Source organism: Mytilus californianus, unplaced genomic scaffold (genome assembly GCF_021869535.1).
Source record: "Mytilus californianus isolate M0D057914Y unplaced genomic scaffold, xbMytCali1.0.p SCAF_11, whole genome shotgun sequence".
Taxonomy (NCBI): domain Eukaryota; kingdom Metazoa; phylum Mollusca; class Bivalvia; order Mytilida; family Mytilidae; genus Mytilus; species Mytilus californianus.
Window position 1 is genome coordinate 6863754 of NW_026262593.1, and position 25495 is coordinate 6889248.

The 25495-nt window shown below is 31.5% G+C and overlaps 1 long non-coding RNA gene across 4 annotated transcripts; it reads right to left on the minus strand.

The window, feature by feature from the left end:
- Window positions 1–1865: 1865 nt before the first annotated feature.
- Window positions 1866–15724, minus strand: LOC127719458 (uncharacterized). Of its 4 annotated transcripts, none has more exons than XR_007990317.1 (4): window positions 15342–15724; window positions 6725–6864; window positions 4865–4983; window positions 1866–1946 (listed from the first exon to the last, which is right to left on the minus strand). It is a non-coding gene; the product is annotated as an uncharacterized LOC127719458 (long non-coding RNA). The 4 variants fall into 4 exon arrangements; XR_007990318.1 differs by lacking the exon at window positions 15342–15724 and adding an exon at window positions 15162–15253; XR_007990319.1 differs by lacking the exon at window positions 15342–15724 and adding an exon at window positions 14374–14402.
- Window positions 15725–25495: the final 9771 nt, after the last annotated feature.

Sequence of the window (25495 nt, forward strand, 5' to 3'; positions counted from 1 at the left end):
GTAAAAAAACCCATCATAATCAGATGGAGAACAAATATGGTTGTTGAAAAAACTCATACAGTATCAATAAGTATATCATTTGGTTAGCATTCATTTAAATTTGCGATGAATTATTCTGTTATTGACTGGTAAATAACCTATTGAGCTTATGGATTTTTTACACGAGTTATCTTCTCTCAAAATGACGCCACGGAAGTTTGTAAACAAAAGGTAAAAGGACTTGGATGGAGAGTTGTCTCATTGGCACTCATACCTCATCGTCTTATATCTATATAAAGTACATTCTACACAGGCAAATTTTGTTCACGTGAATTTAATGTGAAATTAACGTGAATTTCACGTGAACAAATTCACGTTAATTTCACGTTAATCGAGCTTATACGCGTAATTCACGTGAAATATTTCACGTGAATTTCACGGTAAACTCACGTGATTTTCACGTGAAATACTGATTCACGTGAAATTCACGTGAAATTTTTCATGTGAAATTCACGTGAATTGAGCCTTCACGTGAAATTCACGTGAACTTTTCATGTGAAATTAACATGAATCGAGCTTCTTTTTTTTAATGAAATTAAAGTGAATTCAGCCTCAATCACACTAATTTCACAGGATTTGAGCTTATTTATGTAAGTCAATTCTAATCTAATACAAATTCTGTTTTGATATATATATAAACATGAAAAATATTCTTCTTGGTCTGGACCATGTGTTCATACTTCCATTCTGTTTTACTTTCTTTGGTTTCCAAAATTTTTTGGTCTTAAACAAAGAAGGCAAGCAAATGCATCACAGGATATAAATTATATCCAGGGCACCTAATAGTTCACTCCTAGAACTTTTTTGGTTGTGTTGAGTCTCAATCCTTTTTTGTAAATGATTTATGGACTGTGGTCATTTATAGAAGTTGATTGCACTGATGTATATTTCATTTGAGTTGATTTTTATTAAGTTTGTATAAGTCATATTGTGTGGTCATCAGTTTTGACACAAACCAATCACATTATGGAAAAGACCTACTTGCAAAAGATGCCAATTCTCTTTAAGAAGGTTTTGAAGAAAAAAAACTAGTTCACCACTCCACATATTCATGTACCTGCTTAAAGCCAGAAATCTTTTCAGTGGTTGTCAAAAATCTCGTCTTAATAAAAAAAAAATATTCAGAGAATTTGGTGTTGATGGCTATTCTTGATTCATATTGTAATTTTTTGTATAGCCTCTGGTCAATTAAATAGATCATGGCATATCTTTTAGACACCTGTCTTTTGTTGAGGACTGCATGTTAGCACCTTAATGCCTTTCAGGTGTTTTTGTTGTTATATTGCTGGCTGATTGATGTATACCTCATGTCTCATTGTACTAATAAACTAAAATAGAAAGTTCTGTGAAATATAGCTGATATACAAATGTACCATATTGAAAGGCTCTCTGTAATTTACAACCATTTACTTCTTATTTCATATATATGCAAAAATAGTTTTTTTCTCATTTTAACACTGATCTTAAGGTTAAGGCAAAATGTTGACAAACAACAGGCATATACCATTAAAAGATCTCAAAGTTTGGCTGCACAATAAGCTAAAAATTCTTGTTATTTCATTTTTTTATATAAAATTCATTTTAAAACATGCATTTTCATTTTTTTACTGTAACTTGTATGTTGACACAATAATTTGAATTTGAATTGTATTATATTCTGAAAGTACTTGTGGTTGAAAAAATATACACAATTGTTAATTCCAGTTGGTTTACGTTTCTTGAAAACACCACTACTATGACTACATGTCTGTTAATAATGTTTAAGAGTCCTCTTCTGCATATAATTGCTATTTGTACCCAAGGATTCCTTCATACATTTACACTTCACCTCTTAAGATGTTGCTCCAATGATAAAATCCTGTAATGCATACTTAGCAATCAGACTCTTTGAATACTTCCTACAGTTCCTGTAATATAATCAAATCAGCATGTTTGTTTCTGTAGTCAAGCAAAAAAGATAACACCAATTTAATCTCCAATGATTTACCAAACTTATAATTAGGAGATAACTGTTTTGTATTTTAAGCTCAGACATGATCAATTGGTGATTTGATGGTGATTTACCCAGTAAAAGCCAGTAATTCCCACTGGGCTGGGCAATACTCATAAAACCCAGGTTTTTGCCAACCCTGTTTCAGGACATTTTGTAGCTCGCTATGCTGTATCAGTTTTGCTCATTGTTGAAAGCTGTACATATGATCATTTATAGTTGTCAATATTCAGTCATTTGGACTCTGGTGGATAGTTGTCTCATTGGCAATCATACCATGTCAAATTTTATAATAAATTACTTATGAAAACAAACCATATTCATGTATGTGTACTACACATTACCTATATATATAAGTATCAGGCCTCTACAATAACTTTTTTTTCAACTTGTCCAGTAGGACAAGTACATACCAAAACTTACTTGTCCAAATGAAATTGTAACTTGTCCAAAAAAAATCTTTATAATAACCTTTTTTGCATTTTAAGTTGATTCAAGGAACAAAATGAATTAAAATAATAGAACAGAATTTGATTTATATCTTTTGAAATACTTTTCAAAAATATGAGTTGAGAACAACTGAATCTAGTCATGTCACAGGACTTAGGTTCTAGCTTTCTTCAATGCCAAAGTCTCATCAGACTCTGCACATGAGACACCATCTGATAGGCCTGTCAATGTACACTCATTGGATTTGTATCTTGGTTTTTAAGTTGAAAAAAGTTTTTCAAATGCAATCAATAAAAAAAAGAAGATGAGGTATGATTGCCAATGAGACAACTCTCTGCAAGAGACCAAATGACACAGAAATTAACAACTATATGTCACCGTATTGCAAGTATTGTTTTTTTTCTACATATGATCAAATATGATTTTGTGAATTTTATGGTACATAATTTCTTCATTTTTATTTAAAAAATATTATTTGATAAAAAAATTACTGGTATGATATTTATTATAAAGCAACAGAATAAGGTCGGAAAACGAGGTACTGATTTGTCTTGGTCCCGAAATGTCTTCTGCATTGCCAAACTGTCTATTAATCATGTCTATTAAATATGTCTCCTACGGTGCCAAACTGTCTATTAAATTTGGAGCCGAATCATTTCCAGCTGGTGACCAACTGTCTTGAAAAGTTACCTTATCTACAAAGCACATCGCTGATTCGGATCAGTAAGACTGGTTTCCGAGAAAAGTATGCCTTTAACCTCTTAAAAAGTACCTGACAAAAGATCAGTTTTAAAGTATAGATTGCAAGTAAACATGTCAAATTAATACTTGTTTTTATCTTCTTTTCTTGTTTTTTGTTTATAATTACTTTGTTCATCAAAGTTGGATTAAATTTATTTTCTGCAGAATAATTTTACTTGTCCCGTCGGACAAGCTTGATATAGCTTTTACTTGTCCGACCTTTTTTTCCTCTGGTACCGGACAATCGGACAAGCGTTATTGTCGAGGCCTGAGTATACTTAGTGCCTATAGAAACACAACTCATCATTTTCAAGCCCCCTTCCTACATGTCTTAGCCCCATTTAAATTACAATACTAACACAGTATGTTTATGGCTCTATGCATTCTGGAAACATCTGGTTACCTGATACTTTTCCAGTTAAGAAATTTGTGATTAGCTTCCATAGGGGTATAAATCAAAACTCCAAATGCTCTGAAAATTGATAATCTAGCAGACTGTACATTTTTTAATTACCTCTGCAACGGAGGTGTGGCGGTTCATTATGGTTGAACTTTGCCATGTTAACAAGTTGTACCTCCAAAACTGTAGGAGATAGCCAGACAAACAAAGTATCCTCATCCGGACGGACAGGGGTAAATTGATATTATTCCCCCTCGACTGTTGCTGGGCATAACTACATGTGCTGTAGCATGTGTAAGGGGACCAGAATTGTGTTTTTATTGGCACTCAGTATAAATTTATATAAAATAGATATCACAAGAGACGAGTAAACACGCTGAAATGTCTTGCATGTTTTACTATTCATGATATATTTTATGTTGATTGTTCTAAACATGCTAAAGATATAATTTTACTATAAGTATGATATATAAACTTAACATAACCAATGATCCATGAAAAAAATAATGTCAAGCAAATAATGCCAAGGTCAGAAAAATCAAGCCAGACAGACATGTGCACCTTACAATCATTGCCTACCCCAAATATAGCTGATCTGTTAATTGATTATAGCTTGTATAGTATACAACAAACACAGTGGCAAATCCAGAAATTTTCATAAGTGGGGGCCCACTGACTGCCTAAGAAGGGGCCCGCTCTGGTCAAGCTTCAGTGATTCCCTATATAATCAACCAAATTTTTCCCAGAACAGGGAAGGGGGGACAGACCAAAATATGAAACTTATTATTGACTAATGAGCTATGAATATCAGGTCATGGTAAGATGAACCCTGCCCAGACAGACATGTACACCATACAATCAGTTGCAGACAAGACAAAAATGGCCTAATTCATGATCGCAGTTATTGTTTAATCTTGGTCAAGCTATTTTGATAATTTTCCTCAAACTACAAGCATAACATATATACACATGGGAAATTAATATGAAATAAGAATTGAAATCTAAGGAAATCCAGAATATAAAATTCTATTCTCATAAATTTACATGGACTGAAAAGGGGTAAACAAATCTAACTACATGCCTATTCCATACATGTATATATAGCAGATTAACTTTTCCCTTGATCTGTTGATTGATAGTGTTTTTTTATTTTGTCAGTTTGCGTGGACTCCTTTTTAAATTTGCACAGGATTAGGTATTTTTGTTATACAATTTTGACAGAAAATACTGTAACAAATACATACCAGTTACATGTACTGTATCTATAGGGTCTCCACTACATGTATATCTAATCAAGGCATTCATTTCATCGAAACATATAACATGTATAACTTCACTACCACTTACATCTGGGGAGCTAATTCTGAAAATTTAAATTCCAGTGATTATTATAAATATAAGACCTGAACCTGATCATGCTGATGAACTGTTTTCCAAATAAAAAAATGGCAATACCACTGAAAATTCATTTAGATATATGTCAAATTCACACAGGCAATTGTTTTAAATAAATGTTGATAGTGTCCACATGAGGACACAGATGATGCCCCTGCTTGCATATCATATAGTTTTAAAGGGACATAACTGAAGAACGGTAAAAGTGATGCTACCCAAATTTGAACTTGATCTGAGTTTTGTGGTAATAAGCATTGTATGTAAGTCTCATAACATTCAGTTGAGGCTAACTTAAGTAGAAAACAGAAACTAAAAATTCAGCAATTTTTCTATTTGTAAACACGCATAACTCTAGAACGGTTGTGTATAAGTTTCATAACATTTGGTTGAGGCAAACTTAAGTTAGAGAACGGAAACTAAAACTTTTGCAATTTTTCCATTTCTAAAGGGCATAACTCTAGAACGGTTAAAGTGACGCCACCAAAATTCAAACTTGATCTGTGTTTTGTGGTAATAAGAATTGTGTATAATTTTCATAACATTTGGTTGAGGCAAACTTAAGTTAGAGAACGGAAACTAAAAATTTTGCAATTTTTCCATTTATAAAGGGGCATAACTCTAGAACGGTTAAAGTGACGCCACCAAAATTAATTCAAACTTGATCTGTGTTTTCTGGTAATAAGCATTGTATAAGTTTCAAAACATTTGGTTGAGGCAAACTCAAGTTAGAGAACGGAAACCAATTTTGGGACGTACGTACAGACGGACAGGGGTAAAACTTAATGCCCCCACCGCTACGGCAGGGGCATAAAAATATTCACCGAGAGAAAACAATTAATTTTTCTTTTAACCAATAAGTGAACATCACTAGTAAAAAGAAAAGTACTAAATTTCTAGATTGAACTGTTGCGCATTTTGTCAGGATCTTTAACAGCTGAGTAAACAGTATTGTTCTGTTTATCATGTTCATTGTTGAAGGTCTTAAAGTGGCCTAAAACTGCTTACATCCCCTTCATTTTGACCATGGCTGATCATGATAGTTTTCTTATTGGCAATCCTACCACATCTCCTTATTTTCAAATTACTAAAAATTATCAATCTGCAACAATTAAATTCTATTTATATACACAGCTACTTTTGCATAGGTACTATTTCTGTACCAAACATATGTAGTACTGGAAATCTACTTTTAATATTCAGTACTATTTTGTTACTTTAAAATTAGTGCAATATTTAGGAAACTTTATTTTACAGTAGCAGTATACATGTACATTGTATATATATTGATTAAAGGTAATCTGATCATCACTATGAAGCAATGTTCAAAACACTCTGCCATTATCAGAAATCAAATTTATTTAAAGTCCAATGACAAAGTATATGTGCAAAACACTCAAAACTTGTTTTAAGTACCACAATCTGACAGAATTCATACATATACACAATCAGTGAGGCATAAAATGAAGGTCAAAAAGATATACTTTTTGTTGGATGCTGCATCATCATTATTAGTTAAATGAATGCGAGACATTGAGTACATGTAGTTACTAGTACATAATATTTGAACTTAAAATAAAGGATAATCTGATTTTTATCAGTCTCTGATCAGAAATAAAGCCACACAACAGCGAAATATATGTATCAGAGATGCACATACAATCATTGAATATATGTTTAAGATTAATACTTAGCATTGGCTGTCAACGTACATTTTTTGGTACATGTAAAAATGGACTGTCTGATAGGCAAACTCCACATAGAGATTGGACACTACATGTAGGTTACTTCATTAATTCCAGTATCAGTCATTATCAATAGTCAACTCCTCTGCCCATACCTTGTAATACTGCTGAAAGGGAGAAAACAGTACATTTGTGGACGCAATACTATTCAAAGAGTTTTGCAAACAATTAGCTTATAATATACATGTATTTCTTGCTATATGTATTTATATTAAACTTAGAATTGTACCATCAAATATCAACTAGAGGCTCTCAAGAGCCTGTGTCACTCACCTGTATCCACTGTTGTTTTGAAAATCATAATTAATATATAATATAGTATTAGATACCCTTTTAATGATTTTATTAAATTTGGTCCAGTAGTTTAAACTAAAAGTAGGTCATCCCATTGTAGTCTTACAACAGTAACTGAAGACCCCTTGTCATTATTAAATTAGTTTTCAAGTTGTAACCATTTGAAATTGATTGTTTACAATTTCCCCTTAGACTGTATGGAATTTGCTCATTGTTGAAGGATGAACTGTGACCTGTAGTTTATGTTAACTTCTACATGTATGTCATTTAATCTTGGGTGAAGGGAAATTATACCATATCTTCTTTTATCTATATATTAGTTCAGGTGTATGAACATATACAAATGATGTACAATGTATATTATTCAAGACTTAAATGTTTGGAAACCAGAAAATCCTTCTTTTTTTTTGGCCCCAAATTATTAAATGGTTTACATGGTTTAGTCTGTTACCCCAAAAATTAATCCAAACCTTCTTTTGAGGTATGGAACCTACAAATGACCTATTAAGTAGTACAATTTTATAGTTATCCTACACTTATACACAATTTATTGCCATGAAACATGAAAAATGCTTGTTTTGGACCATAATTCCTACATTTGTCCTAAACAGTTTCTGCTATAAACATGATAAAAAAAAATCATCTGAACTGAAACAAAATTTGAACTTGATACGCAACTTGTCATGGTAAAACTACATGTATACAATAATCATGAAAATTATCAGATCAATATCTTCAAGCATATATAACAATAAAATGCTCTGCTGGGCGCAGCTTGATACGACCGCAGAGGTCGAACCCTGAACAGTTGGGGCAAGTATGGACACAACATTCAAGCTTGATACAGCTCTGAATTTGGATTAAATATTTGACACAGCATAGGTTTCTGACACAGAATGAATGTGGTCAAAGAACTTAAATTTTTTTAATTTACCTATTATGGTCCAATATCTAAAATCTAAATACATACACAGTTAGATTCAGCATATCAAAGAACCCCAAGAATTCAATTTTTGTTAAAATCAAACTAAGTTTCATTTTGGACCCTTTGGACCCTAATGTAGACTAATTTGAACAAGAGGCTGTCAGAGAGACAGCAAACCGGATTTTCCTGCAGAGGTCAAACCCTGAACAGTTGAGCAAGTATGGACACTACATTTAAACTTAAAACAGCTCTGAATTTGGATTGTGATTGAATATTTGACACATCATAGGTTTGTGACACAAAATGAATGTAGTCAAAGAACTGATATATTTGAAATTGGACATTTAAATACCTATTATGGTCCAATATCCAAAATCTAAGTACATATTAGAATCAGCATATCAAAGAACCCCAAGAATTAAATTTTTGATGAAATCAGACAAAAGTTTAATCTAGGACCCTTTGGACCCTGATTTGGACCAACTTGAAAACTGGGCCTAAAAATCTAATATCTAAATAGAGTTTAAATTCAGCATTTGAAAGAACCCTATATATATATTTAATTTATGTTGAAATGAAACACAGGTTAATTTTATCCATAATATTTTCTGTGCAAATGGAAATAACTCAAACTGGATAAATAGTTCTCTAAAATAAGATATGATGCATTTTTTCAAATTATAATCAATAATATAATAACAACAACCAGTGATGACTAATTAATATAAGTTCTCTAAAATTAGATATGATTTAACACTCAAACATTGTTAGAATCAGCATATCAAAGAACCAAAGAATTCAATTTTTGATGAAATTAAACAAAAGTTTAATTTAGGACCCTTTGGACCTCAATGTGGTATTATCTTATTAATAATGAAAAGCTCGACCGTTTACAAGTTCTTAAACAGGAGGGGGGTGGGGGTGACCCAAAGGGACTCGCCTTATACCCCCATGGATTTCATTTGATTTGTTTTATTGTCCCATACAAGAATATATATGGTTTCGGGGTGGAGATCTTGACCCTTTACAAGTTTTCAAAAAGAAGGGGGTGGGGGTGACCCCAGGGGACTCGCCTAAAATTTTGAGGCAATTACCCCCAAAATCAATCCTAGCATTCCCTTTGTGATATGGAACCTTGTGGTACAATGTCAGAGAGATCCATACACTAACACACAAGTTATTGTCTGGAAGTTACAAAAATGCTTATTTTTGGCCCCTAATTCCTTAACTGTTGGTACCATAACCCCCAAAATCAATCCCAACCTTCCTTTTGTGGTATCAAACCTTATGGTAAAATTTCATAGAGATCCATTCACTTGAACTAAAGTTATTGTGCGAAAACCAATGTGTCTTCGGACGAAGACGACGACGCCAACTTCATACCAATATACGACCGCAAAATTTTTTAATTTTTTGCGGTTGTATAAAAATGAAAGTGAAAAACTGATTGTTTGCGTGAATGTAGCTCTGCAAAATTAAAACAACTTAAGTTATTTTTTCTGAACAGAATATATATTGAACTTGATCTGTGAACTTGTCATAATGTATACATATCTAAATATTATTGTTTATAATAATATTGTTTGTTTGCTATATGCCCTTCTGGGGCCCTAATTTGGTGAATAAAAATATTCTATCTATTCTATATATAAGGGCGAGGGTTTGGATTCCCCTAACATGTTTAACCCCGCCACATTCTGTATATATGTGCCGGTCCCAAGTCAGGAGCCTGTAATATTAATTCAGTGGTTGTCCTTTGTTGCTTTGTTACATATATATTTGTTTTTAGCGTTCATTTTTTATACATCAATTATGCCATTAGTTTTCTTGTTTGAATGTTTTACATTTGTGATTTTGGTGCCTTTTATAGCTGGGTTTGTGGTATGGGCTTTGCTCATTGTTGAAGGCCATACGCAACTATTATCAGCACCCGCTTTGCGCATGCGTCAAATTTGACCACAATCAATATCGATAAATTTACTATAGATTGTTAAAGGAAATCTTAAATTTTGATTAGCTGTCTGTAAATATCATTAAATTTCTTTTTCATTGGCATCAATTTTGAAAGTTCAATTTATAAGCTTTCTACAGATCTAATTTGTATTTTGATAAGGATTGCAGAAGTTAGGGCCTTTTTCAATTAAAGAACACCGGGTGCACGACCTATTACATTGTACTTCATACAATACGAAACCAAAAATGTGTGCACTCAGTGATCGGGAAGGACGTCTCGGGTGTTTTCCTATGGTAATAATAGCAACATGCGGTATGACTGATTACCCAAAAAACGTAATTAACCATCATTCATGATATAATTTTTCATATACAACTTTAAATTTGTGAAAATTGGCTAGTACAGGCGAGAATTCGTCTCTAATTATAATCTTTTAAGTAAGCTTGCTATTATTTCGATTGAAAAACCCAAAAACCTTTTTATGAATAGTATAGTATTTGTCTCCATAAAAGGGGCTTAACTGTCCTTGACAATTTTTTTGGTCTTTGGCTCGTTTTGACATTTTGTAAACATGCCTTCAGCAAATTGTTGTTATGTCTTATCAATTAACGTTGCTCTCTACTGTTATTCTTGTCATCGTGATGAAGTAATAATAATACAAGTGCAGAGGAAATGCCAGAAATGTCCTCTAATACGGAACGTCTGGAATAAGTATGGTATCGACGAAGACCCAAATTTAATGTAAAAAAAAACATGAACATGAACAAGGGAACAGGAACGGGGACCCAGTTATTTCCCCCATTGAAACGCATTGAAAATCTTAGTAAATAAATGGGGTGCTGTCCAATAAATAATTTTGATAGCCACCTTGGGACTTTTGTTTCACGTTAGGCATTTGTTTCGAAGTTTCTAAGTGCAATCTCAGTGCCTCATGACCGGCATTCCGTTGCACAATTTTGTTTTGATTGACAACAGGGTAGGTCGGTCTACTTCCGGGGAAGAATAAAGGCTAGAATTTAGGCAATTTACTCTATGTATCGACGCCAGATTACATTTAAATCATTCAAAATTTTTACAGAAATTCAAGCTAGAAAGCCTACCCATACAAATAAATCTACATTCAGTTACAGAACTTGTGTAATAATAAAACTACACCATTTTAAATAAAAGTTATATATTTTTTTTAAGAACTACATTCGTGGGTACCGGACTGGTTGCCATAACTGGGATCCTATTCCAACAGTACCAGTTTTAACATTGTAAATAAAGGTTATCGTAAATATTGCCCGGTTTGGAAGAAGTTATTGTATATTCATTGAAATTGAAATTACAAAACCACAGGAACAATATCCATGATATTAATTAGAATCATACTTGTAAGTACAGTGAAATATACACTTTTTTTATTTTTTTTTTATTGTAAACGAATGTCCCACTCATTTGACAACATGGCCCATTTATTCTAAAAATGGCCCATTGATTTTATTTTTGGGGGGCCCTGGGCCCATAGAGAAAAAATCCTTCCAGATCACTGGTGCACATGGGTTTTCTTTAATGAATTGACATAAAATCTTTATTAGAAACAGCTTCATTCGCATGTATATTTATTCTCTGGTTTTAAATCTATCCAACGATATAAATTTCATATTTTACAATTTTTTTTGAATCAAGGCATTTTTTATTCAAAAATCGAGATGCGATCATTTTTTGAAGTTGACCAGAAATAATCTAAGTCAAACCAGGTAAATATAGTATTCATGGATAAATAATTAACACATGACAATGTGATAACTTCTGTTATTCTCAGTAGACATGAGTTGTTTGTGTTTTTTTTTCTTTGACGGTTTAACAATGTTTAATAGCCTCTTTCTTTTCAAGTTTATTTTATAAATTGTAAATTTCAATGCACAAAAGTTTCAAATGAGAAAAAAAAAAAAATTCTCCAAGATAAACCAATTGCCAAAGTCTTAAAAGAATAAGACAAGGGCAGCATATGTGCCAGTGTGGACTATATACGAAAATATTTGTATATAGTAATGCTAATTTAAAGATTACAAAACGGCAATCGCTTAAAATTGAAATAAATTGAACTAAAATATTTTAACAGTTTAAGAAACAAAATTTTAGATACATACATGTACATGTGAATTTACTAGTCTATTGCTTGTTTGATGCACATTCTCCTTTTATACACTTAACTTTTAGAAAAATAAATCGCATTGAACAAAATAAATATTATTTTTAATTTGTCTCCGTCCTTTCAAAAGATTCTATCATGAAAAAAATTTTAATTTTGCAATTGAACATTTATGTAAAATATTTATTAAAAAGGAAACTTATTTTAATTATTTTTCTGTTAATGTAAAGTTTACGGAGAGCTGTCTCATTGGCACTCATACCACATCTTCTTACATTTACAAAATTTATAAAAAAAAAAAATGTATATTGTACATGTATTTGCAGAATTTGAAATTTTTAATTTATCAAATGAATAAGATAATTGGAATCGTTAAAATTCAGAATTATACTTGAAAACAGATGCCTGCGACCCCTGTTGTTTCGATTAGCATGTTTTCTAAAGATATCCGTGTGAAGTTCACAAATTGCAACATGTATTTGGTCACCTGGTGTGAATTTCAGATAAAATTGTCAAGTTCAAATCTGTGGTTAAAACTTTCCTTTACATATCAGTTATATTATTATCTGGGCAGGGTACTCCCCCCCCCCCTTTTTTTTTTATATTATACTCTGAACATTATTGTATACACTTTTTCTGTGGGACTTTCTTTATGTAAAACAAGATAAAAATCTACGTTGTCTCATATTCGGATTTACGTCGAAAGAAAGGTTTAAGATATATCAAATTCGAACAACATCGTGTGAACATTTCTATTGATGACTATAGTGAATCATTTTTCGATTATGTATTTTGTTATTACATGAATTACATCTATCCATATTTTGATTGTCAACTCATTGCATACTTCTCTAAAAATGATGTTACTGAAATCAAGAATATTATATCTAATATAATATAACCTCACAATTACAACCCTCTTGCTTTTGAAATTGTTAAAGAACAATTTTAATTTTATGTAAGTGCTTTTATAAACTATAACAAGCCAACGATTTAATGATAGATATATATACATGTATATATGTTTGGTTATCATAATCTCGTATTTGTCCTTTTTCGACTTTTTATTTTGTATGTTTGATATTCGGTAAAATCGAATTTTATCTTTTGGAAATAAAGTCAGTTTATACAACTCGTATTCATGCGGAACCTAGCATGCTACAATGTCATATGGTTATAATATTGTTTACTAAGTGTTGTCAAATTATTAACGAGTGTCAACATTGTCTTTACAAACTCAGCATGTTGTCTTGATAAAATATCACACACAGAAAAGACTGATCAGACGGATAAGAAATTAAAATCATGCGCGATAACTTGTACTGGCTTACACTGAGGATAATAGTTGGCCATGCTGTACAGTGACCTGTAGCATTCTCATTGGCAATCATTCCACATCTTCTTTTTTATACTGTATCGTTTTGTTGTCATTATTGATTCATACCATTTGTAGTTTTCTGTAATCTAAATATGCTGGAATAAAAAAAAATGACACAATTCAAGTCAATTGTGTTGCTTCTGATATGACGTTAAATCTAATGTCAAAGTGAGGTACAGCCACGTGACCAGTATTAGAGTGTACATTTTGTACAACAGATTAGGTACATTGTATTTGATCTGGCTTTCAGTTACTGCTAGTGCTAGCAAGTCAGGAAACTTGTCAGTGATTGTCTTGTGTCATGTATGTGATAACTGTAAGTCAGCCAAGTGTTTGTTATCTATATAACTTTTGAGTTAATCATAGATAAGATAGTAATACGTATGATTTGAATCATACACAAATAAAAAAAGAAGTGACAAATTCATACTGTATAAGACTCAGTCAGAATTTGAGATATCCATCTCCATTATTCATAAATATTTTTTAATCTGCCATTATCTGGGAAGTTGCGACACTTAAAGAATTCGATATGAGAAACTAAATCATGAATGCGTCTTAAAAGATTTACATGTAAGTATCCATATGAACATTGAAAAATTATAAGCAGGTAATGAACTAATAAGTTGGTAGTTTAACTTTAGTTTGTTCAAATTGTTAAAAAAAATCGATAGCTTAAGACCCCTTGACTTCGTGAATAACAGAATGCAAGCTACGTTACTGTATACAAATAATAAAATAACTTACAATTCAACTGGAATTTGAAATTAGATGCGTTAGGTCCTATGGGCATGATGGGGCGAACGTGTATAAAAATTATTTGGGAGCGAACGAAAACGATACCAAAATCGAAGATGAAAACCATTCTCATTCAGTCATTGCAGATTTCTGTTTATTCCTGCACTATTAAATCATTTGTTTGAGTTACCTGTAGTACATCCTCGAGTATTCATTGACCTGTAGCATTCTCATTGGCAATCATTCCACATCTTCTTTTTTATACTGTATCGTTTTGTTGTCATTATTGATTCATACCATTTGTAGTTTTCTGTAATCTAAATATGCTGGAATAAAAAAAAATGACACAATTCAAGTCAATTGTGTTGCTTCTGATATGACGTTAAATCTAATGTCAAAGTGAGGTACAGCCACGTGACCAGTATTAGAGTGTACATTTTGTACAACAGATTAGGTACATTGTATTTGATCTGGCTTTCAGTTACTGCTAGTGCTAGCAAGTCAGGAAACTTGTCAGTGATTGTCTTGTGTCATGTATGTGATAACTGTAAGTCAGCCAAGTGTTTGTTATCTATATAACTTTTGAGTTAATCATAGATAAGATAGTAATACGTATGATTTGAATCATACACAAATAAAAAAAGAAGTGACAAATTTATACTGTATAAGACTCAGTCAGAATTTGAGATATCCATCTCCATTATTCATAAATATTTTTTAATCTGCCATTATCTGGGAAGTTGCGACACTTAAAGAATTCGATATGAGAAACTAAATCATGAATGCGTCTTAAAAGATTTAAGTATCCATATGAACATTGAAAAATTATAAGCAGGTAATGAACTAATAAGTTGGTAGTTTAACTTTAGTTTGTTCAAATTGTTAAAAAAAATCGATAGCTTAAGACCCCTTGACTTCGTGAATAACAGAATGCAAGCTACGTTACTGTATAGGCCTACAAATAATAAAATAACTTACAATTCAACTGGAATTTGAAATTAGATGCGTTAGGTCCTATGGGGCGAACGTGTATAAAAATTATTTGGGAGCGAACGAAAACGATACCAAAATCGAAGATGAAAACCATTCTCAAAATCTCATTCAGTCATTGCAGATTTCTGTTTATTCCTGCACTATTAAATCATTTGTTTGAGTTACCTGTAGTACATCCTCGAGTATTCATTGACTCATAGCTCCTTGGTATTGTTTGTCTTGTTAAATTAACTGAAACAAGTACTGTTGTTGACAATCGGCTGACGGCGTTCTTCTCTTTAAGACGCGTCATAATCTGTATCTTTCAAGCGTTTTAAAAAACCCGACTCCGGACGAGAGATTCACGGATATTGTCCTGATCTGATGTTCAAAGTATTTCTCCATGTCAAAAGTGAAAAATAGGTACCTGCTAGTTCCCCCATTCCTACTATACAAATCCTTGGAACATATAACAAATTATTTTGTTAATAAGCATCCTTTACATAGGAGCACCTCCACATGGAGCTGTTAGTTAATTAAACCCTTACAACTATTTAATATATATATTTATAAAATCTTGGACTATTATACTAACTTAGTATAATAGTCCCAGATAAAATATAATAAATATAATTTCAATTATGACTGTGATTTCATTGTGTAAAAGAATATATATATATATATCTATACAAAAGTAAAATGTTTAACCTTAATTCAATGAGCAAGCCTTGTCTAATTGGCAATCATTTACCACACATTTATTAAAGCTTAAAGAATGTAAGTTTTTTTTAATAATAAAGTGTAAATGTAACCAAGGAATTGTATATTTAAATATACAATTCCTTGATGTAACCATTCATTTTTTCTGAATAAAAACATTAATCTAAGAATACAGGGACGTAAAATTGTTTTGTAATTTTAAAATGTGTCCCAGTGCAACAATTGATCATGCAATCTTTCAATTTCAAAGATTATAAACAAAATTTGCTTCTTGTATAGATGTCATGTTATAAAAAGCAATACAAAAAATTTTATACTGCACTTTCAATATACTTAAAAAATTGATAAACATTCAAATTTACATTTATTGACAAAATTTAGTACATATAAAATTCTTTTCTGTATTCTTACTAGTTTTTATTCATATATGTCCTAATGTTAAACTTATGTGCGATTCAATGCTCACAAATTTTCTTGACTTATAAGTTTGAGGAAAAGTTTTATGCACAGTAAAAAAGGGAGATAACTCATGTTTGGAAGTTAATGATATATATATGATATATATTATCCTTTTTTTCTTTGCAATAATGGGAAGTAAAGAATCTATTACAGTAACAGTAATCTATTTCATAAGTTGGAGTTACCTCCCACATTTTTTAAAAGTATAAAAGTAAAGAAGACATAAGATGTGTGAAAGTAATTAAATTTACTACTTAATAATTATAGAAATATTACTAGTAAATCAATTAGTCTATCAATATAATATAGGCATCTAGGAATTTGAAATAAGAGATACACATGTATACAAAATTCCATCCTAATGACTCTACTAGAGATAAATATAAACAGTGATAGAAAATATAATTCAAAACCAACATGTTTTTGTAGTTGCATCTAACCCACTATCAAGGGAGATAATTCATGCTTAACAAAAAGATAAATATTTATCATTTACAATGATTGTATGTCCAAATGTGTAAATCTTGAGAGACAAAGAATAACAGTTTTGAAATGATTCAATTTTGCAAAAAGAAAATTGGAATGAATAATAGCAAAATTCAGGTGAATTTGTTTCTCATGTTACAAAAATTTAACTCAATAAAGTTAAATTTCTCTTATGAATTCATGGTTTAATTCAGATAAAATGAAACATAGCATTTTCACATGAGTTTTGATTCATGTTAATTTCATGTGATATTGTTCACGTGAATTTAACGTGAAATTTTTCATGTGAATATATCATGAAATATTCACATGAATTTAACGTGAAATATTCACGTGAATTTCACGTGAAAATAGAATTTTTCAAATTAAATTAAGATTTCCATGGAATATATGATACATATAATACAAGATATTAGAGGTTGACAAAATGTTTGATTTTCGGTTTTTCATTTTAACTTAGACACCATTTATATTTTTTCACGTGAAATTCACATGAAATGTTTTACGTGAAATTCACGTGAAATAATTTCACGTGAAAATTTAACGTGAATTTCACATGAAATCACTTCACGTGAAATTAACGTGAAATTCATGTGAAATTCATGTGAAATTCACGTGAAATGAGATTCACGTGAAATTCACGTGAGCAAAATTTGGCTGTGTAGGTTGTTCTTAATAAATGATATTTTACGGTTGTACGTTGAATTTATGTCTGGATAGACATGCGTGAAATTCAAAGGCCAGATTATTTGTTACAATATGATGTTTTTGTTAATAGTATGCAATATGTTAATTTGCAATCAATCCTACGTTGTGTTACAGAATTACTTCACGTGTATCAGATAGCAATTTAGGAACAAATTTCTTTTAAATGGTTCGTATATTATCAAACTTTTTGTTAAGTTCAGGTGTTTATTTTCGTTTAATTAAATAATGACAATTATGTCATATGATGTAAATAATTATCCATTATTACATTTCATACTGTTTGTATTTTCTTCTTTTTTTATAATAGTATGAAATGTATATTTGAATCTATGGAATGATCGGGGCTTATTATAATATTTTTTTCCGATCATCCAGACACTATGGAAACACAACAGGAACACACTTCTCTAAAAAAAAGTCGTAGACGATGACATTACAGAAGTCAAAAACATTCTAAATTCAAAAGAAGATGGAGAAAAAACAGCAGCTCAAAGAGTCAACCAATATCATGGTTGAATTGCAACAGAGTCCGTCAGCGTCTGCACCGCGTGAATTTGATGATGAGGATAACGCTAAGACATGTGCAAATAACCCGTGCATTTCGGAACCTACAACCACAAATATGCCATGCGAGAACTATTGGAATTGTACAGGTATGCCTGAATTACATAACCTTGGTTATTCTTTATAAATGATTTCTTATGTATGGTTGCACATTTTATGTTTTATCTAAGAATAGAAAAACAAAGGATATGGGGTATCCATCCATGACACAAAATCAGTACATGCACACATAAAAAAAAAGAAAAAAACACACACTAAAAGCAAAGGAACAGCGCTTTTATTGCTGTTCTTCATCTCAAAGTCACAGTGAGGCATGTACCAAAGTCAATTATCAGGAAATGCTATTGATTTTCAATAAAATGTAATAATTTAATTTTCAATCTATACTATACATCGTCTAACATCACTTATATCAGGAGACAATTAAAAACCAATCTCCTTTAAAATGGTATACAAAGTTCGCGGATTGCTGCGTTAAGTTATTTTATCTACCTTATATTTGTTTATTGATTTACTGAAAAAGCTCAAAGTATGATATTCATAAACGAGGTAAATTAGACGATCATATAAGTAATTATTAAGTCCTTTACAGTTTGTCATTGATGATTTATGATTATACCGTACTTTTCTAAAACAATATGCAGTTGACAAATACAGAATTCTTTTAAGAAACTATGGTTACAAGTCCCTCAAGATAATTTAACCTTAGCAGAACTTTGTTATTCTGTTTTTTAGTCCTTTACATATTGTCATTTAGCTCCTAACCATTTCATATTTTTATACATGACTCGCTTACAAGTGTTTAGTGATAGAGCGTTCCTGAAGAAAGGCAAACCCCGAAAACGTACTAGAGACGTACGAAATGTGTATTTCCATGCAAAAAAGAATCGGAATATTTTATAATGATCCTTTCCTAAATCTTGAAATTATGATACCATCACTTTAGCTTAATAATTATTATATGTCGTCATTCGTTTATTCGGTTTCATACTTTAAAATGCTTTGTTACCTTTCCAGTTTAACATGTTTATAATGCTTTTCACTGTCCTTCTCTTGAGAAGATATGTATAATAATCAACATGATATATTGTTGAACTTAAGCATTTTATTTCTTCTCATACAGATTTAACACATTTATATCTTTCTTAAACTTGTAACAGAATATCATGCAATTAGGCCCAGCATATGAATAGGAAAATATGTTTAGTTATGTTTTAGATAAACAAAAACAAAATTAATATTTCTTACTATACTCAGATGCACAATTAATGTACTTAACCAATTCAAAGCTTTTGTCTTGCTTCTTGCTTAACGTCAAAATCCTATTATCTCCGCCATATTTAGGACAAAAAACTGTAAACTAATTAACTGTAATTTCAACAATACACACAGATACCATGCAAAGGGGAGTAATAAAGATGAAACGCGGGGTATTAGAACTAATTTTCTGGAAACCATTGGAAATCTATCTTGGATCGGAACGGAACATTTGACTTTCGACCAGCAACCTGATAACTCCTCAAAAGCTGGTTGCAATGATTGTTATACGTGCGGAGAATGTAACACTTTCTTTAATTATCGAATTAAATGTCTCTTTTCTCGACGGACATTGATGAGAATTTATAAATCCGGCACAGCAAAACTTACACCACTAGAGTTTACCTGCAGGTCAGAATAAGAAAAGGTGACCAAGTTTGTATAATCCAGTCACCTTTGGGATAGTCTTGGATAATATGCTACAATTTAGTCGTATTTTCAAAGGTCTTTAAGACTATCACTTCATTTACAAACTGAAAAATTGCAAAAAATGCTTGCATTTTTATTTTAAAATCTGAACAAAATATATCTATATTCATTGAGGTACAACGTAACTGAAGCTGGCGGCCTACCAAGGGTTTTTTGACACCAGTACACCACTTTCAAGAAAATTATTACAGGGGAATGTCTGACAAATGAAAAAGAAGAGACATGATAATAGATGTATGATAAATGAAAAGGTTTCAGGAAAGCTTCATTATTTTTTATCTAAGGTGCAATACAAACTAAGATTTTAAATGATATATAATGAATCAAGTTTAAACTAAGAGATCAAATGACTTTTGATTTCAGTATGTCGAGCAATATTTCCGTATTCTGTCAATCTCTTGTATTCTTTTCTTGTAAGGGCGTTAATCTGTTTTGAAATCACCTTCAAGATAAGCAGACTTTCAGTCTATAAACAATCGAAAATTTATTTTTTTCTTTGTATATGCAAAACATGTGGTTCTAATCTCTGCTTTCGTAACCACGAGTTCTGGTATTTTCTTCTTTGCAACGGATCAATCCTGTGTCTGATCAGAACTAGCGACCTTTTTTCTTTGTCACGCTATTCATACTGTATGCTGGAGCATTTGCATCTGTAAATACTCGAGGATGGAGTTCTAATGTTTTTCTCTAATTGTAATTACAAACGAGTTATATTCAAAATGTAACATGTTCTCAATATTTCGAGCAATTTCTGTTTAGTGTATCGTAATTTCTGACGATGCCGACTGGTCCAAGTCCAGACCAGAATTTCTAACTCCTGTAAAGTATTGCATTCTTAATTTCATTTTATACATACATTCCAAACGCGTCGTATACTTAAGATGGATGTTTTAGTAGAGTTTTTAGTACAGCTGTGTTATTATTAACAAAGTACAGTACACTGTTTAGCAATTGTAACTGTATTTTTTCTAAATAAGCAAATCTGAGTGTTTTGACAATTTGTCATGGTCCAAAATGACTGTCATTTGTGACAAATTCCTGCAAACTCTCGGTGCTTTAAAACCAATGATCGAAGATAAAATCCTACGTTGACAAAAAATTGATCGAGTATAAAAACCAATTTTAAAGAGTCATCTGTTGCCGAACTTAACATGATGTGGTCAACATACAAGTGAAGTTTAGGCGTTTTATTTCAATCAAAACACAATTTCCAAATACGGATATCAAGTCGAGACGTATGTTACTTATTTTGTTGATTGGTTTGTGGTTGTTCCAATACAATCGTTGGCATCAAGTTTTTTTCATTTAGTCGCACACTAAAACAAATCTCAATATTATGTGTTTTAACTTCTTACAAGCACGTGTTGACATAACATTAAAGAGATATTGCAGTAATACAACTATGTCATTCTTCTCACCGCAACTCCAGTGTAAACTGTTATTTATATAGCGGTAAAAGTGGGATACATGTAATAGTGGTATACAGTTTTCAAATGGTGTGAAATATTATGTCTTTTGGTCGTCAATTACTTCAACATGACCGCATCTGCAATGATCTCTCAAGACTTTGACTGAATCGAAAAAAACTAAATCGAGAAACAATGAACCGGATGACAGTAAATTGAGAAACGCGATTCGGACGCAGGATACTTGCAAACTGTTGTTTTACCTATGAACACCACCGAGTCAATACAACTGCTGGTGGAATATAATTTACCGATGGTATCATCAGCTCAGTGTCAGTACTTAGTTACTGACCAAAGTACTGACATGATTTATGACCTTCCTAAAATTGTTTTTTTTTTTAATTAGGTCGTATAACGCGTCACGTGTTTAGGTCTTTTACATCACTGGCTTTCAATATGTCTAGCTAGACTAGTATTCTGAACTCAAGTATTCAAATAACAAATTAAACAATATTATTTGATATCTTGCTTGTACATTTAGCTTCTTACATCTATCGCGCGCATTTAACTATATAGATTTCCAAATGACCGGCCATCGTGTTAAATGTTCCCATATGTGTCTCAGTACATGTTCAAACACTGCGTTTCTATTATTGACAATTTTACGGAAATGTACAATGCATTGAATAATTGATTCATGCAACTCTCTGTATTGCTATGTTATCTTTTAACATAAGTATTTTTGAGGATTTTTTCGGGTTTTTTTTCGTAAAAATTGTAAACAAGTGATGTAATATGTGAATGTTTATCTATTTCAAGTCGAGTCGTGTGCAGTGATGATAATTCCAAATGATGAACTTTAAATATTTTTAGATCAAATGAGCTCTATAACAGATGAAATATCAAGTGCAATAGAATACTTCCCGTTTACATTGCAACACTGCAGTAATTTATCGTCGAACGACAAAGACGTTGGGATACATGATACTTCTTTAAAAGTGTAAATAATTGTTGGAATGTACACGAGCAGTGGTGAAACTCTAATTTACAATGTTGACCAGCAAATGAACAGAAAAATATAAAATTTTCGAGTGAAACTACATATTTTCTAGCTATAGAGTATCTGTATAAAACTCAAACTATAGCTTATGCAACAGCAGTTGACTGTGCAATTCTAAACATTGTCATCAAAGTTAATGATGTTGAAGTATTCGAATTGTAGCGTACAGACTACATTAAACATAGAAACGGTATATTACTTTTCTGGTTAATTCAAATTTAAACCACTAGTACAACAATGTAACAGCTACAATTGATTGGTTAAAAATAAGTTTGGTAGAAATAAAATAATTTGACAAAATAGTAAAAAACTAGATGTTTGAATAGAGGATTCTGTCTTAAATAAACGTTTATAGTATATACTTGTCACATAAACTATATATTTAACAACAGCGTAAGTAAATCATTTATTGTTTGTTCATTTGTAATGTTTTGGTTGTGATTTTGACATTAATCATAACACCGCTTTGGTGGTAATCACTTCATTTCCTCGAATGCAATTTTATCCAGATGCTGGCTACCGCTGAAAAAATGTTAGGGTCTTCGAAACTGTGGTTTCTCATTTTCCTCCTCATTATACAAAGCAACTACCATGCGAGCTAGCCAGCAGCATCTCCTTATGTCAGAAAATTACCACACACAACTGATTATAGATATAACTAAATTTAGAAGATTGCTCAATTTTTCGTCATTCGTTTAAATAAATAAATAGTAACCGTATGTGTAGTAGCTTGATGCTGCTAGTCTACAAAAGATATTGTCTTGCAAGTGTACGGCAATACATCTTTGCCCATGTTTAAAGAGTTCTATCTAAATAAAACCAGTTTTAGATTTATCAACGTTTTGTTCATCGTACATGTATCTCTAATAAATCTGTATTTTAAACATATTTCTTGAGTGTTTTGTATATTGTATTTTAGCATAATCTACATTATTATTCAGGTAATTCAGTTACAATTTGAAAGCTTGATAGTCAGACTGTATTGGCAAACAAGTGTGATGTGGTCTTGTCCTGTGCATAAATCATGCCAGACTAAAAAAATATTACAATGTACATGTACAAGTAAATTAAATAAAAACACCACATTAAATTACAAACTACACAATACACGAAGTTAACATTACGAACAATTCATACAATTTACAAATACAGAAAATTCATTCTTATTCTTTGTTCTAAATGATAATTTGAAATTTTATGTTGCTCGTTAATTACGTTTGTGACCGATCTTGCTGGCAATGAGCGGTATATCTGACTTAATGAAAGAGCTGTATACCTTTTGCCTTCATGTATTATGAAAAGGTACACATTGTCGTGGATTGAGGAAAGATTTATTTTATAGAACATTTCATGCCGTTAAACTATAAAGATTTGCATATAAGCTTATTAAAAGTGTTTATGTTGTTCAACATTTACATTCGTTGTCCAACTACATGTATACCCGCAATATACATAACAATTCATATCCCACAAACATTAATGCATCTACAGTATTTGAATTGAGTTAAATGTGATGCCTAAATAATGATTTATAGAAAACTAAAGACTGAGCAACATGAACCCCACCATTCATATTTATGTATTCATATTTGTAGACCCATTCGTTTTTAAAATTGTATTTGTATCAACAAGCCCACAGCCTTAAGACATTCGGAAAGATCATATATGTCCTCCTTTTTGCGTTAAATCTTTTGCCTGAAATAATCGTCGACTGAATCATTCACTATTTTAAAGATGTCTTTCTAAATGAGCAATTTAAGCTCATTATATACTCTGGATAATGAATTTTTGTGAGGTGTGATTTTGACCATGCTCAGGTATCCTGTATTGTATATGAATGGGGAACTAGCATAATCGAAATCGGGACATTTAGACATGTTGAGATCCTGCAACATGCGTTTTTTTTTAAATTGAAAATTTCAGTTGCAATTGGTTTGGTATATGTATAAGAGATGACATACAGACTGATCTATAGATTTTGGTGGTATTAACGAATAAACTGGTTTATGATGAAGAGTATTGTCAAATTGATTGCAATGATACCTGAACATAAACATTTAAAGCATATATTGTACAGAGAACAAGTTTTGAATAGGGTAGTACATAAAGCTTCCTGTGTATGTGATGAAAACACAACGGCTGTTGTATAAATAGCAGAAAATCAATAATAGAGACATCATGGACAATTTGATGTATATTGACGATGACTTTGACTACGTCGAGGAGCAGACTTACAAATACTCAGCAACAGTAAATATTGAATGATCAGACTGATTTGAATGCTGGTATGCAATGTCATTGCATTGTTGTTAATATATGATCTATGGCTGCACATATGTTTATTACGCCTACTATTCGTTTTACCGACATAAACTAATCTGCAAAGGCTACACTCTAATTCGTGGACGAGATTTGTTTTTCTACAATTAAGATCATCGGACCTTCTGTTATAGTAAGATTGTTTAGTTAAATTGTTAGTAAATTGAGCAACTGTTATAAAAAATTCAACAAGTTTACAGATTTTTGGAATAAAATTTAGATATTATACAGTGCTGTTGTTGTTCACAGCCAATACAGTTCAAAATAACTTGTAGTAGAACTGAATACGTCACGATACAGAGATTGTAGTTGCTTCGGACCTCTGTTAAAATTTTAACCAAGGAAAAGTTTTGTCTTAAAGTACGATTCCTTGTTTATTTTTAGATGGGAAAGGTCACTAAACTTTTGATGAAGCATATCCTTCGTTTTGTACAATCATAAGTCAGCAAAAACTAGTCAAAACTGGTTAAACGTCCTTCCCCTTTTTTCTTCGAGGTTTACGTCTGCCTATTTATATTAAACACTTTCAAATGGATTTTTTTTCTCCCTGTCACTTTTTATATTTTATATTACAGCAAAATCAAACATTTTTTAGTAAAATAATGTATTTATGTAGACAATCAAATAATTTACGATCAAAGCTTAAAAAAAAGTGCTCTCTGTCACGTCCGCGTTGTTGTTATGAACTTAGATGATGAAAAGTGGACTTTTTACAATACAAAATCATAAATTTACCAAACAGTTGTTCTTGGACCGGACAAAAGAGTTCATAATTCTTATTTTGATAAAATTGAACTTTCAATTAAAATTTAACCATCGGTTACCCAAGGTTAAAAAGAAGTTGAACAACATAATTAAAACCCTTGGCTACC